We start from the raw sequence: 14988 nt of genomic DNA on the forward strand, positions 1-14988 counted from the left end.
CTATCATCTCGTGTCCCTCTTCTCTTTTGTGTCTAAATTCTCTGAGAAGGCTGTCTACAATCAGTACCTCCACCTATGTTTCTTTCACTCTTGTCTGGCTTCTGACCTCATCAGTCAACCAAAACTGCCCACCCTAAGTTACCAATGACCTCTAAGCTACCATGCCCAATGGCCTTTCCTCAGTCTTCCTCCTGCAGCCTCTGACAGGGCCAGTCACATTCTCCTCCCCTGATACTCTCTTCTCTTTAGGATTTTGTGACTCTCTTCTGTCCTGCTTCTCCTCTTACCCATCTGACTGCTCCTTCTCAGCCTCCTTTGGTTGATCTTTACCTAAGTTTTGCCTGATAACTAACTATAAATGACCCTTGAGATTCTGAGTGCCTTGGAACCTCTTTATACTATTTCACCTGGAGATCTCATCAGCTCCTATGAATTCATATAGATGATTCTCAGGTTTATTATATACAGAAAATGAGTCATAGAGTCATCTCAATTATTTTTAAAATAATTTTTTTATTTTTCTAAATACATGCAATCATCGTTTTCAACATTCACCTTTCCAGTGACCCTTTACATTCCCATATCCCTCCAACTCTCCCCCCAAAATTCTAACAGATTAAAACTTCCAGGTATCTTACATGTGAATTCTACCAAATATTTAAAGAACAACTAACTCCAATGCTATGTAAACTATTTGAAAAAATAGGGATTGAAGGAGTCCTACCAAATTCCTTCTATGACACAGACATGGTACTGATACCTAAACCAAGTAGATTGAAAACTGAGAAAGAAAACTATAGACCAATTTCCTTAAGTAATATTGATGCTAAAATCTTAAATAAGATATTAGCAAAAAGACTTCAGAAAATCATCCCCAGGATAATACACTATGACCAAGTGGGATTTATACTAGGAATGCAGGGCTGATTTAAGATTAGGAAAACTATTAGTATAATTGACCATATTAATAATCAAATTAATAAAAACCATATGATCATCTCAATAGATGCAGAAAAAGCATTTGATAAAATCCAACATCCATTCCTACTAAAAACTCTTGAGAGTATAGGAATAAATAATTGGCTTAAAATAATAACGTCCATATATTTAAAACCTTCAGTAAACATCATATGTAATGGCGATAAACTAGAACCTTTCCCTGTAAGATCAGGAGTGAAACAAGGTTGCCCACTATCACCATTACTTTTCAATATAGTACTAGAAACTCTAGCAATAAGAGCCAAGAAAGAGATTCAAGGAATTAGAGTAGGAAAAGAGGAAATCAAATTATCACTCTTTGCAGATGACATCATGGTATACTTAGAGAACCCCAAAGACTCTGCTAAAAAGCTATTAGAAATAATTCAGAATTTTAGCAAAGTTGCGGGATACAAAATAAATCCATATAAATCCTCAGCATTTTTATACATTACCAACACAATCCAACAGCAAGAGATACAAAGAGAAATTCCATTCAAAATAACAGTCGATAGTATCAAATATTTGGGAATATATCTACCAAAGGAGAGTCAGGAATTATATGAGCAAAATTAAAAAACACTTGCCACAAAAATAAAGTCAGATTTAAATAATTGGAAAGACATTCAGTGCTCTTGGATAGGCCGAGCAAATATAATTAAGATGACAATACTCCCTAAACTAATATATTTATTGAGTGCTATACCAATAAGACTCCCAAGAAACTATTTTAATGATCTAGAAAAAATAACAACAGAATTCATATGGAAGAACAAAAGGTCGAGAATTTCATGGGAAGTAATGAAAAAAAAATTAAATGAAGGTTGTCTAGCTGTACCTGATCTAGAACTGTATTATAAAGCAACAGTCACCAAAACCATTTGGTATTGGCTAAGAAATAGACTAGTTGATCAGTGGCATAGGTTAGGTTCACAGGGCAAGATAGCGAATAAAAATAGCAATCTAATGTTTGATAAACACAAAGATCCCAAATTCTGGGATAAGAATTCATTATTTGACAAAAATTGCTGGGAAAAATGGAAATCAGTATGGCAGAAACTAGGCATGTACCCACATTTAACACCACATACTAAGATAAGATCAAAATGGGTCCAAGATTTAAGCATAAAGAACGAAATCATAAATAAATTGGAGGAACATGGGATGGTTTACCTCTCAGACTTGTGGAGGAGGAAGGAGTTTGTGTCCCAGGGAGAACTAGAGACCATTATTGATCACAAAATAGAACATTTTGATTACACCAAATTAAAAAGTTTCTACACAAACAAAACTAAGGCAAACAAGATTAGAAGGGAAGTAACAAATTGGGAAAACATTTTTACAGTTAAAGGTTCTGATAAAGGCCTCATCTCCAAAATATACAGAGAATTGACTTTAATTTATAAGAAATCAAGCCATTCTCCAATTGATAAATGGTCAAAGGATATGAACAGACAATTTTCAGATGATGAAATTAAAACTATTTCCCCTCATATGAAAGAGTGTTCCAAATCACTATTGATCAGAGCAATGCAAATTAAGACAACTCTGAGATACCAATACACACCTGTCAGATTGACTAAGATGACAGGAACTAGTAACGATGAATGTTGGAGGGGCTGTGGGAAACTGGGACACTGATGCATTGTTGGTGGAGTTGTGAAAGAATCCAACCACTCTGGAGAGCAATCCGGAATTATGCCCAAAAAGTTATCAAAATGTGCATACCCTTGGACCCAGCAGTGCTACTACTGGGATTATACCCCAAGGAAATACTAAAGAAGGGAAAGGGACCTGTATGTGCCAAAATGTTTCTGGCAGCCCTTTTCATAGTGGCTAGAAGCTGGAAGATGAATGGATGCCCATCAATTGGGGAATGGTTGGGTAAATTATGGTATATGAAGGTTATGGAATAATATTGTTCTGTAAGAAATGACCAACAGGAGGAATACAGAGAGGCTTGGAGAGACTTACAGGAACTGATGCTGAGTGAAACGAGTAGAACTAGGGGGTCATTATACACTTCAACAATGATACTGTATGAGGATGCATTCTGATAGAAGTGGATATCTTCAACATAGAGAAGAGCTAATCCAATTCCAATTGACCAATGATGGACAGAATCAGCTACACCCAGGAAAGGGACATTGGGAAATGAGAGTAAACTGAGAGCATTGTTTTTGTTTTTTTGTTTTTTTGTTGTTGTTGTTTTGTTTCTCTTCCCAGATTATTTTTACCTTGCGAATACAATTCTTCCTTTGCAACAACAACAACAATATTCGCTTCTGCACATATATATTGTACTTAAGATATACTATATGATATTTAATATGTATGGGAATGCCTGCCATCTAGGGGGGGTGAAGGGAAGGAGGGGAAAAACTTAGAACAGAAGGGAGTACAAGGGATAATGTTGTAAAAAAAAAAAAAAAAAAAACTACCTATACATATATACTGTCAAAGAAAATGTTATAATTATAAAAATTAATAAAAAAAACTTCCAGGTATCATGCCAATGAGGACAGTGATAAAGATGAAAACAATATTTTTAGACTGTGTTCTTTTATATGTTCTTTAATGAATAGGTTTTCAGGACCCCTAAAATTGAGTTTTTTCCTTCTATTGGCGCTAACTTTAAACTTGAACTTAACCGTGCCATTAAAATGATACTATTTTTACTTTCCTCCATCTGGGTTGAATCAGTGCACTTCTTTAAGGTTATTGAACTAGGTACCAGATAAAAGCAAGATTAGGGCCACATACTCAAAATCTGAAAGCAGATTAGCTTATTATGAATGAAAATAATTAAATGATTTTAATGTGCCAATCTGTTGCTATAAAGACTAGCGTTCCTTTTTGGAAATCCATCTAATTAGTGTTACCATTCTTGTTGGGTATGGGGGGGGATGTGGGGGTGAGCCTGATGAGTTGAATCATGGTTTTAATAGTAGAAAGGACTTTATGGGTCACCTTCATTTTATATAATTGATGTCAAGAGTGATTAAACTGCCATTCTCAGGATCACTCTGCTACTTTTACATGTTAGAATTCACATCTAGCTTCTCAGACTCTAACTCTGGCATTCTTTTTTTTAATTGTATCATAAAGTTACTGTTTTTAGTGCTTCTGTGCAGTGGGAGTAGCCTTTTATCTATCATCTCAAAAGAAATTTAATCCCTCTTTCAGACAATTAATTAGCTTTACTTACTTTTTTGTTTCCTTTTGTGATCCTATGTTCCAGAAAATTTCTCTTAGGCAGAAATGTTAGAACATACTTACTATCTCCACTGTGGATATTTTCTTTTCTTTTTTAAAAATTATTATAGCTTTTTATTGACAAAACATATGCATGAGTAATTTTTCAACATTGCCCCTTGCAAAATCTTCTGTTCCAACTTTTCCCCTCCTTCGCTTCATCCCCTCCCCTAAATGGCAGATATTCCCATACGTGTTAACTATGTTAGAATATTTGTTAAATATAATATATGTGTATATATATATATATATGTATATATATATATATATATATATACATACAGTTATCTTGCTGCACAAGAAAAATCAGATTTAGAAAAAAAGTAAAAATAACCTGGGAAGAAAAACCAAAATGCAAGGAAACAATAATAGAAAGAGTGTAAATGCTATGTTGTTGTCCACACTCATTTCCCAGTGTTCTGTTGCTGGGTGTAGCTGGTTCTGTTCATTACTGATCAATTGGAACTGATTTGGATCCTCTCATTGTCGAAGATAAACACTTCCATCAGAATTGATCCTCATATAGTATTGTTGTTGAAGTGTATAATGATCTCCTGGTTTTGTGACTTCACTTAGCATCAGTTCATTTTCAAGTTCAAAGGTCACGGCAGACAGCCTCTGCAGCCATGAAATTAAAAGACTCTTGCTCTCCAAAGGAAAGCTATGGGAAATCTGGGCAGCATAGTAAAGAGCAGAGACATCACTTTACTGACAAAGTTCTGTGGAGTTAAGGCTATAACTCTTTCAGCAGCAGCATGTGGCAGTAAGAGTTGTCTCTCCAAGCCTCTCTGTATTCGTCCTGCTAGTCATTTCTTACAGAACAATATAACTCCATAACATTCATATACCATAATTTTTTCAGCCATTCTCCAATTGATGGGCACCCATTCAATTTCCAGTTTCTGGCCACTACAAAAAGGGCTGCCACAAATATTCTTGCACATACAGGTCCCTTTCCCTTCTTTAATATTTCTTTGGGATATAAGCCCAGTAACACTGCTAGATCAAAGACTATGCCCAGCTTGATAAGTTTTTGAGTGTAGTTCCAAATTGCTCTCCAGAATGGTTGCATCCCTTCACAACTGTGGACACTTTTCTTTGTAAGTCACTATTATATATGTTAGCATTTAGGAAACTAAACAAAACACTTGAGCAAAATGCTTCAAAGTTTTCATCCTTAGGTGAAGACATATGACACGTGCTTGACATAAATATGAAACATTTCTCACATAAATCAAGGGCATTTTCTTTATTATTTTCTCCATTTATGGGATTTTCTTTTTAGTATTTCATTGCCAGTGTTTTTCATCATCAGTTAATGGTTAACATTTTTATGCTGATTCCCTTCCTTCTTACTATCTTTTTGAGGTAGAATTTTCACTTTCTCTGATGCATCTTCCCATTTCCTTGCTAAGGCTTACCATTCTCATCTCCAAACCCAGCAAACAATGAAGGAAACAAGCAGGAAACCCAAAGATTTTACTGGAAACACGGTGAGATAATTCAACTCCACCAGTCATTTTATCCTCATTTTACCCTGCTAAGTCATTTAACCTTTCTGGGATGAATTGGTTTCCAAGAACCCTTTCAATTTCAGAATATGCATTTTAGAGTAAGCCCTCCCTTTCCTTTCCCTCACATGTATGTTTTATTTGAAAGAAAAAACACAACAACTTATTTTTAAAAGATGAATTGTGACATTTTAAAGAGTCATTGAGCCATTTTAAGTTGCAACTTTGCTAAAATTTGGCAGACATTTTGATACCATTATAATTAACATTATACAAACAAAACCAAGACTTAACTATTTTGTGTCTTAAATACTAACTCTTTTATTGATATTTTAATATAGAATGTACTTTTATGTTCTATTATGCGTGTTCTCAGTCAAGTTTGCAGTTTTCTTCTTGTGGAAATCTGCTGACATATATAAATAACATTTTATTTAAAAGTGCTTACTGCTGTTTCTCTATTCCTTTCTATTTTTTCCCACTTGGTTACCTATTTGGATATTAGAAATTCTAAAGGGAAAAATAAATAGAATTAAGAGTTTATCTGCTATTTTTAAAAAAATGGTTAACTTAAAAAATACTTCCAAAATCTTAGCTCATTTGAAACAAATTGCAGGAATTTGACCGTTGTGTCACTGTCATTATGTCTTACTCTTTGCAACCCTATAGACCTATGCATGCCAGGCCTTGTATCTTCCACTGTCTCTCAAAGTCTGTTCAAACTCCTGTTCATTGTTTCCATGACAATATCTGTCCATCCCGTCCTTTCCTGTCCCCTTTTCTTTTGGCCTTCAATCTTTCCTAACATTGGTGTCTTTCCCATTAAGTCCTATCTTCTTCTTATGTGACCTTAGTATTTCAGCTTCAGCTCCATTATTTGCTTCCTAGTGAGTAGCCTGAATTAATTCCTTAAATCTTAACTGAATTGACCTTCTTGCCATCCAAGGGACTCTCAAAAATCTTCTGCATCACCCCAATTAAACAGCATCAATTCTATAGCACTCAACTTTCTTTATAGTCCAACTCTTACTGCCACATGTTGCTGCTGAAAGTGTCATAGCCTTAACTACACAGAACTTTGTCAGTAAAGTGATGTCTCTGCTTTTTACTATGCCGTCCAGATTTACCATAGCTTTCCTTTGGAGAGCAAGAGTCTTTTAATTTCATGGCTGCAGTGGCTGTCTGCCGTGATCTTTGAACTTGAAAATATAAAATCTAACACTTATTCCATTCCTCTATTTGTCAGTAGGCAATGGGATCCCTTGCCACGATCTCAGTCTTTTTTATGTTAAACTTCAAGCCAACTTTTACATTCTTCTCTTTCATTCTCATCAAGAGACTTCTGGACTCATCTTCACTTTCTGCCATCAGATTATATCATCTGAAGTTGTTGATATTTCTCCCAGCAACCGTAATTCCAGTTTTTGATTCATCCAGCCTGCATTTGCAGGGTGCACTGTGCATTTAAGCCAAATAAATATCGTGATAATATTCAGAATCCTTTTCCAATCTTGTCCCACATACAGGTTCCTCAGGAGACAAGTAAGATAATTTGGTAGTACCATCTCTTTGAAGGACTTGCCATGTTTTGATGTAATCCACATAGTCAAAGGCTTTAGTGTAGTGATCAATTAAGGAAAAGCAAATGTTTCTCTGGAACTCCCTTGCTTTCTCCAGTAAATGTTTGGCAGTCTGGTCTCTAGTTCTTCAAAGCCATCCTGCTTTTGTGGTAATTCTCAGTTTGCATATGGCTGAAGCCTAGCGTGCAGAATCTTCAGCATAACTTTGCTGGGGTGTGAAATGAGTGGAATTTTGAAAATCTTTGAAAAACTGAAGGTCTAATGCTTTCTTTTTTTCATTTTATGCTGCTACAGAAATTAATGATGAAGGTAAGATTTTGAAATATTTCTATAAATGTCCCCTTCCTTTCTATTTTTCACTTTCTTATTTTACAAAAAGAAATATATATTTACAGCAATCAATCCCATAATTAATTCTACCTTTACACAATTTATAGATAAAGTAAAATTTTAATGAAATTGAACTTACAAGAATCTTGACATAGTCAAAGTGCTTTGTAATTTTTTCATGGAAATATAGCCTTATATGCCCTCCTCTTAAGTTCTGGGTCCAATTTATTGTCCATCTGTATTGTCTTTCCTAAATACGCATATGGTTAGACAAACTCTACAGGATATTCAGTACAATAGGCAGAATTCTTTTTAAAAAATATTTGACATTTCTTTTTTCCATAGTAACATGTAAAAATATTTTTAATATTAATTTTTAAAATTTTTGAGTTCCAAATTCTCTCCCTTTCTCCTCAGCTTACTTCATTGAGAAGACAGGCAATTTAATATAGGTGATGCATATTTATTCACGAAAAATTATTTCTAAAACTAATAAATTGTGTTGTGACAGGAAACAAAGACAAAAAGTCAAGAAAATAAATAAAGTGGAAGGATACTTATTCAGACACCCTCAGTTCTTTCTTTGTGGATGGATAACATTTTTTATCATAAGCCTTTCAGAGTTGTCCTGAATGACTGTATTGCTGAGAATAGTTAAATCATCTTACAATACTGCTGTTCTTTTATACATAGTGCATTTCACTTTGTATCAGCTCATGGAAATCGTTTCAGGTTTTTCTGAGAGCATCCTGATGGTCCTTTCTTATGGCACAATAGTGTTCCATCACAATCACATACTACAATTTGTTCATCCATTACCTGCTTGAGGATCATCACTTCAGTTTCCAATTCTTTGCCATCAGAAAAAGCTGCTATAAATATTTTTGTACATATATGTCCTTTCCCTTTAAAAAATTTTCTTTTTGGATATAGACCTTATAGTGACGTTTCTAGGTCAAAGAATATGCATGGTTTTATATACCTTTGGACATAGTTCCAGATTGCTCAACAGAATGGTTTAATCAGTTCTCAACTCCGATAACCATTAAGTTTTCACTTTTTTCACATTCCCTCCAACGTTTGTCATTTTTCTTTTCTGACCTCTCAACCACTATAATAGGTAAAGGTAGTACTGCAGAATTATTTTAATTTGCGTTTCTCCAATAAGCAGTGAGAACAGTTTTTCATATGGCTGTAGAAAACTTTGATTACTTCATTTGAAAAATGTTCATATCTTTTGATCATTTGCCAATTGGGAATTGTATCTTATTTTTATTCATTTGAATGGTTATCTATATATTTGAGAAATGAGCTCCTTATCAGAAAAAACTTGCTTCAAATTTTTTTCAGTTACTATTGCTAAATACTACAGTATTTCCTTCCATTCTGTTTCCACCTTTTTATTCTATTTTCTCTCCCTTCACACCTTCCCTCATCAGAAGTGTTTTCTTCTTTCTTCCACCCTGCCCCTAGTCTTGTTTCTCCTTGATCATCCTCACTCCATTCCCTTTACCTTATCTGCTTTCCCTCCTACTTTCCTGTAGGGTAAAATAGATTTCTATAACCCAATTAAGTGTGAATGTTATTCCCTTTTGGAGCCAGTTCTGACCAGAGTAACGTTCATTCATTCTTTCTTATCACCCCCCCATCTGCTTCTTCAGTGTAAAAATAACCTTTTTCTTGCTTCTTTTATATATTTTACCCCATTCTACCTCTCCCTTTTGCTTTTTCTTAGTATATTTCTTTTTTAACCCCTTATTTTTATTGTTTTAATTACTGTCCTTTCAAATTCAACACATATGACTGCTCTCTGTCTATATAGCCTCCTTTTAACTGCCCTAAAAGAAAATTCAGGGCAGCGAGGTGGTGCAGTGGATAGAGCTCCAGCCCTGAAGACAGGAGGACCTGAGTTCAAATGTGGTCAGATACTTAATACTTCCTAACTGTGTGACCCTGGGCAAGTCACTTAACTCCCATTGCTTCTCCATCTCCTTTTACAGATGAGGAATCTGAGGCAAAGATTTGGTCTGGGTCACAAGTGTTCGAGGTAGGATTTGAATTCAGGAAGATGTCTTCTTTACTCCAGGCCTGGCTCTTTATCCACTGTGTCACCTAGCTACCACTAATGATTTTCAGAAGTCTTGAAGATTATTCTTATGAATATCTTTATTAAGTCAATTATGGGAATGATTAACATACACATTGGCAATTTTTTCTCATTAATGAAGATGTAAAAGACATTAACAAGTTTAATATTTAACCATGTGATCTTTTGAAACATGAGCATTTCGGACTATTCCTTAAAATAATAAGGAGCATATATTTAAAACCTTCAGTAAACATCATATGTAATGGTGATAAACTAGAACCTTTCCCTGTTAGATCAGGAGTGAAACAAGGTTGCCCACTATCACCATTACTATTCAATATAGTACTAGAAACTCTAGCATTGGCAATAAGAGCCGAGAAAGAGATCCAAGGAATTAGAGTAGGAAATGAAGAAATCAAATTGTCACTTTTCGCAGATGACATGATGGTATACTTAGAGAACCCCAAAGACTCTGCTAAAAAGCTATTAGAAATAATTCAGAATTTTAGCAAAGTCGCAGGATACAAAATAAATCCACATAAATCCTCAGGATTTTTATACATTACCAACACAATCCAACAGCAAGAGATACAAAGAGAAATTCCATTCAAAATAACAGTCGATAGTATCAAATATTTGGGAATATATCTACCAAAGGAGAGTCAGGAATTATATGAGCAAAATTACAAAACACTTGCCACAAAAATAAAGTCAGATTTAAATAATTGGAAAGACATTCAATGTTCTTGGATAGGCCGAGCGAATATAATAAAGATGACAATACTCCCCAAACTAATCTATTTATTTAGTGCTATACCAATCAGACTCCCAAGAAACTATTTTAATGACCTAGAAAAAATAACAACAAAATTCATATGGAAGAATAAAAGGTCGAGAATTGCAAGGGAACTAATGAAAAAAAAGTCAGAGGAAGGTGGTCTAAGTGTACCTGATTTAAAGCTATATTATAAAGCAACAGTCACCAAAACCATTTGGTATTGGCTAAGAAATAGACTAGTTGATCAGTGGCATAGGTTAGGTTCACAGGACAAGATAGTGAATAAAAATAGCAATCTAATCTTTGACAAACCCAAAGATCCCAAATTTTGGGATAAGAATTCATTATTTGACAAAAACTGCTGGGAAAACTGGAAATTAGTATGGCAGAAACTAGGCATGGACCCACATTTAACACCACATACTAAGATTAGATCAAAATGGGTCCAAGATTTAGGCATAAAGAACGAAATCATAAATAAATTGGAGGAACATGGGATGGTTTACCTCTCAGACTTGTGGAGGAGGAAGGAGTTTGTGTCCAAGGGAGAACTAGAGACCATTATTGATCACAAAATAGAACATTTTGATTACACCAAATTAAAAAGTTTCTGCACAAACAAAACTAATGCAAACAAGATTAGAAGGGAAGTAACAAATTGGGAAAAAATTTTTACAGTTAAAGGTTCTGATAAAGGCCTCATCTCCAAAATATACAGAGAATTGACTTTAATCTATAAGAAATCAAGCCATTCTCCAATTGATAAATGGTCAAAGGATATGAACAGACAATTTTCAGATGATGAAATTAAAACTATTTCCACTCATATGAAAGAGTGTTCCAAATCACTATTGATCAGAGAAATGCAAATTAAGACAACTCTGAGGTATCATTACACACCTGTCAGATTGGCTAAGATGACAGGAACAAATAACGATGAATGTTGGAGGGGCTGTGGGAAAACTGGGACACTGATGCATTGTTGGTGGAGTTGTGAAAGAATCCAACCATTCTGGAGAGCAATCTGGAATTATGCCCAAAAAGTTATCAAAATGTGCATACCCTTTGACCCAGCAGTACTACTACTGGGCTTATATCCCACAGAAATACTAAAGAGCGGAAAGAGACCCATATGTGCCAAAATGTTTGTGGCAGCCCTTTTCATAGTGGCTAGAAGCTGGAAGATGAATGGATGTCCATCAATTGGAGAATGGTTGGATAAACTATGGTATATGAATGTTATGGAATATTATTGTTCTATAAGAAATGACCAACAGGAGAAATATAGAGAGGCTTGGAGAGACTTACATCAACTGATGCTGAGTGAAACGAGCAGAACCAGAAGATCATTATACACTTCAACAATGATACTGTACGAGGATGTATGCTGATGGAAGTGGATTTCTTCAACATAGAGAAGAGCTAATCCAATTCCAATTGATTAATGATGGAAAGAACCAGCTACATCCAGAAAAGGAACAATGGGAAATGAATGTAAACTGTTATTTTTACCTTCTGAATCCAATTCTTCCTGTGCAACAAAAAAATTCGGTTCTACACACATATATTGTACCTAAATTATACTGTAATATATTTAACATATATAAGACTGCTTGCCATCTGAGGGAGGGGTTTGGGGAAGAAGGGAAAAAATCTGAATAGAAGTAAGTGCAAGGGATAATGTTGTAAAAAATTACCCATGCATATGTACTGTCAAAAAATGTTATAATTATAAAATAAAATAAAAATAAATTAAAAAAAAAAAAAAAAAGAAACATGAGCATTTCCATTTCTGGATCTTTATTTTCTCATCTTATTTTTGAAAAAAAAAACCTTTTTATCTTTTATACTTTTCTTTGTTAAACTTTATAGCTAAATTTTATTTAATTTTACAGTAATATTTTTTCTAATAATGGGAGTTGCAAAATGTTGATGGATTAGTTTTTTTTAAAGTCACATAATGCAAATATAAAGTTTTGAAAAAAAAGCTATTTTGTTATTTTCAATGATTTTATTTTGAATTAGTTTTTAAAATCTGCAAGCTTAAATCACTGGATTTTTAAAGGCAATAGAAAACATTTCATAGTAATAATGTTTTTCTTACAAATGTGTACAATAAAGCATACGGGAGCCTATAGGAAAAAATGTCCTTCAATTATTAAATACCAAAACATTTTGTTCCAAAAATGCTATTTGAATATAATAACTTCCCTGAAATGCTTTTAGGTATCTTCTTGTGCTTTTCAATTAATGTTTCTGACAAGTTCTGATTTCTCTTGGTTTATGCCAGAAGTTACATGGGAAGACCAGAAGAAAAAGGTGAATGGTACAATACCTGATGACAAACCATTACTGAAAAAGAAAAGGCAAACTGAGCCAGGTTTGTCAGGGTTTGGAATACCACATAAAAGCATGAGCCTATGAAAACATTGCATTGCATGCTTTTGTAATGAGTGTGTGCTTGTTTTGTCTTAGTTTTCTCATGGTGTGATAATTTTAATATGTAGAGCCCATTTAGATTAGTTTAGATTATTTCTACTTGATTAGAAGAATTAGTTATACATGTTGTGGGGAAAATACTGTTGGTTTAATGTTAATGTTAGCATATTTAACCATATACTTGGGTACTATTTTCTTATTCTGCTTTTCTGCTTTGTGTTTGTGACTTTCAAACGCACTAAGATATAACTTACATAATGAGGTAATGGCTGTCATGAAATCATAACTTAGAAATGTTAACTAAAAAGTTTTTTTCATTTGCATCTAGCCAAAGTATGGTATGTTTCAGTTATGAAATATTTATTTTGAAATCAGGATTACTAATTACATGTGTATTGGGTTTTGTATTGTAGTCAAATATTGCCTATTTTTTTTACCCATAATGCAGAAGAAAGTTAGTATCATTAATAAACATCCTACTTAAAATTTGATCTTCCTTTTAGCTTTCAATGGCAAATGAATTAGCAAGTATTAGAATGGGCAAAATGTAAGCCTCAGAATGAAGAAGAAAGAAAAGTGTACTATATAGAAAATATTACTATGTGTTATTCATTTTTTAAAAATTCATTGAGTTTTTCAAAATATGAATTAAGTAGATAAGCATTTGATATAAAAATCCCCAAAATGATTCCAAAAGCATAGTTCTTATTAACTTCCTTTTTTATTTTCGTAGAACACTATTTACTTGTAGGAGCTCGTTGATCTGAAAACTTCCCTTCAATGACACACATAATATGCATTATTCCAAATTTACTAAATCTTTTTTAAGGAAAAAAGTTTCAAAATATATACTGTATCAATCTAAGTCATGGGGCTGTGCACAAACCACACTGGAAAAATAATATAGATGTATAGATATAGATATAAATATATCTGTGATAAAAGAAATGGGCTCAGTCAAGTTTATGAAATTTATTGTAATCCAATTACATAATTCACATATAGTAAAACTTTCATACATACAGATATGTGTACATTTATGTATCTATCTTTGTGTAAATGCTACATTCTAAAATCTCAGATTTCCCTTTGGAATTTGATTAAACGAATTTCATAATTTTTAATGAGCCAATTTAATTTATCATGCATATTTGTGTGAACTTTGTAAACGATACAGTTTTAGTATACATTTTGAGACTATATATAATAGTCTGTCGATAAGAGCATATACACACATGCATAGTCATTGTGTAATATGTGATATCAAACTTCAGTGCATTTAAAACCTTCTCCCCTGAGTTTACAGTATGATGTAAGTTTTCATTTTAAAATTAATCTTGAATTTTTTGAGTTGTCATTGTAGTTCTTCATAAATGCATATGTTTGATATTATATATGCACATAAATTATGTGCTCATATAGTGTGCATGTATGAATATTTACATATCAAAACCATGCATCAAATATATTTATTTGATTTCTTAAAAATTCATAAATAGAAAGTCACAAAATTCTCTTGAGAATGATATTTTATTTTTAAAGGTTGTATGTTAGATTTTGCTAATTAAATTTTGTTTTATGTAATGTCTGCATTGGAGATTACATTAATTTTTCTATTTATAAAATTGTTTTTGTAGCATAGGGTATGTCCATGAATGATCATGTATGGTACGAAAACTGTTCTAGATAATGCACACATTCCTAAATCCTAAAATTTTAGCTTAAAAGTCACGAGTAAGTGTAAAATGACACAAATGAGAAGATTCTATTACATAATCATTTGTATTTTTGAAAGAAGCTAAAACAAAATCATGTTCATTAGAATATTTAAGCATTTTGATAAAAAAGTATTTAAACTCTGAGAAAGACAAAGGAAGATTAATATGAGGATTATATATGTAGTAGATAAAAAAGGATTAGTTAGGTTACAGCAATAACCTTGAGCACAGCTTTTTTGAGTTGTTTATTAACTAATAAGCCACTTAATTTTTTTCAAGGAGTAGAATTTGCCAAATTCTAAATTCTGCA

This window comes from Sminthopsis crassicaudata, chromosome X (assembly GCF_048593235.1).
Source record: "Sminthopsis crassicaudata isolate SCR6 chromosome X, ASM4859323v1, whole genome shotgun sequence".
Classification (NCBI taxonomy): domain Eukaryota; kingdom Metazoa; phylum Chordata; class Mammalia; order Dasyuromorphia; family Dasyuridae; genus Sminthopsis; species Sminthopsis crassicaudata.